At 31.2% G+C, this 2,418-nt stretch overlaps 1 long non-coding RNA gene across 1 annotated transcript; it reads left to right on the top strand.

Annotated features, from left to right (window-relative positions):
• The first annotated feature begins 479 nt into the window (after window positions 1–479).
• Window positions 480–1,762, top strand: LOC108218207 (uncharacterized). Its single transcript, XR_010291092.1, has 3 exons — window positions 480–564; window positions 651–1,404; window positions 1,498–1,762. It is a non-coding gene; the product is annotated as an uncharacterized LOC108218207 (long non-coding RNA).
• The last annotated feature ends 656 nt before the right edge of the window (window positions 1,763–2,418 follow it).

Raw genomic sequence — 2,418 nt, 5'->3', positions numbered from 1 at the left:
TTTTCAAGCTTAAAAAAAACATAATTGTAGACATTATTTTCTCATATTTTTTATTTTGTATTAAAATTTGAACTTCCTATTTTTATACAAAACAAAAAATAAGAAAAATAATATCTACAAGTATGTTTTTTATAAGCTTGGAAATGCGTGAAAAAAACTTGAAAAAAAAGAGGACGTTTATTATGGGACGGAGGGAGTAATATAATTAGATCATTTGTACTTTTACTCAGTTAGTTTAAAAATATATATTGAGATTATAGTTACCAAGGTAGGCACTAAGTGAAACTAAATACTTAAAATTACTTTTTCTCCACAGCATTTACATTATGTTTAACGTAATTTAAATTAGTTTTGGTTCACAATTTCTATGACGCCAAAAAAAGTATAAAGAACATTAAATAGCATATTCACAGAATATTCTTCTCATTGAAATAAACAAATATTCCTTTTCATGTATGTCCAAAACTACAGCTGTAAGATAATTAGATCAGCATGAGCTTCCCAACCATCCAAACCCTATCCATTCTCTCTCCATTTCAAGAACCCCCTGCCGAAGTGAAGAAGGTATCATTTATTCCTTCCTTTTTAATTCAACTACTTTCATCTACATTACTCACAGGTCATGGTTTTAACCATTTTTCCTATGATAGGATGTCAAACTCAAAGATCCTCAACCGATATGATAAAGTTGAGCATCTCAGACCTCAGAGGACGGAGTGGACTATACGTGTTAGGGCTCAGGCAGTTTGGATAGGCATAAATAGAGAGACTCAAGATTTTCGGGGCTTCAATGTCATATTTATTGATGATTCGGTGAGATTTGCTCAATTTATTACTGGTTCAGTAAACCTACCTCCATTTATTGTCAATAATCGACCTTTTATATGCAAAACTCTATTCTGTCAAATGTAGAATGCAAGGATTCATGCTTTTCAGAATGCCAAGATATGTGATTTTTTCAAAGATTCATTGAAAGAAGGCTGCATTTACACTCTATCAAACTTTCATGTAAGAGCGTATACTAAAGAGGACAGAAATCGTGATGTGAGGTTTAACAAACACATCTACTTTGCAAACCATACAAAACTTAAACTTCTGATTGATAATGTTACAAAGATTGCTCCATATGATTTTGATCTAATTAAGCTCTCAGATGTGGCCCAATGTGTTGCTGATGCTCGATTCTTAGTTGGTAATAATCTTCTATAAACATAAAATTATTACACAACAGTTGATACGGCTATTTAATACACCATGTTGCTTTGGTAGAATCCTTTAAGTTGACCATGTTGTTTGTTTATCTTTAGATGTTGTTGGTGAAATAGAAAACACAAATATCGAGTGTAATAGGAACAAGGATGATGACAAAAAGTCACATATTCGTTTCCGAATAACTGATGGGAGGTATAATTTAATTTAACAAAGTACCAAATTCACATTACGACAACATACCTTATTCTAATCACACTTAACTATACATTTTTTTATACTTTGTAGGACTTCACTTAATGTCACATTCTTCAACCAATTTGGTGAAGAGTTTGAGAAAGCCTTGAAAGATAATATTTCTGCACAAGTGATTGTTGTAATAGTGAGCGCAAAAGCCAATGAACATGAAGGTATTAGTTCCCTTTTTTGCACTACAATTTTAATTTATGGCCATAGAAACTCGTACAATTTTATATTCTCAACTCTGTTGCACAGGTTCCCCTTGCTTGAACAACTATCCAGCTACTAGATTTTGGGTTATACATCAAACTGGTCACCCATTACGTCAAAATGTCTCACTTTACCCACCCATCTCATCGGGGACTCGTTTAAGCCACTATAAACCAAATATATATCATTTTACTCGCATCCCTATTTATACCTATTTACTTAATCATTTATAAAAAATTAACCGTTTGTTTTTTTACTAAAAAACCACCTCGAGTACCTTCATAATTGTCTCTATTATTTATCAAAATAATTTAGAAATTTCTAAAGCAACATACTTAGGGTGATTACATAATTATACATTTATTACTAAATATTTTTTTAATAAATAGCAATGTTGCTTTATTAATTTCCAAATTATTTTGATAAATACTATAGACAATTATGAAGGTACTCGAGGTCGTTTTGTAGCAAAAAAACAAATGGTTAATTTTTGTTAAATGATTAAATAAAACTGTATGAATAGTATTGTGGGTAAAATGATATATATCTTGTTTACGGTGGCTTAAACGAGTCCCCGATGAGATGAGTGGGTAAAGTGAGACATTTTGACGTAATGGGTGGCCAATTTGATATAAAACCCACTAGATTTTACTTTAATGTTTCTCACCACAGTATTAAAGCTTTGAAGAAGTCGTAAGTTGTCTATATAATTTCGTAACCAACTTGTAATGTATTGACTTCAAATATTATGAACTCACC

The sequence above is a fragment of the Daucus carota genome, chromosome 4, assembly GCF_001625215.2.
Source record: "Daucus carota subsp. sativus chromosome 4, DH1 v3.0, whole genome shotgun sequence".
In the NCBI taxonomy this organism is placed as follows: domain Eukaryota; kingdom Viridiplantae; phylum Streptophyta; class Magnoliopsida; order Apiales; family Apiaceae; genus Daucus; species Daucus carota.
The sequence above is the reverse complement of the archived record's forward strand: the minus strand, read 5'-3'. Positions and strand labels throughout refer to the sequence as shown.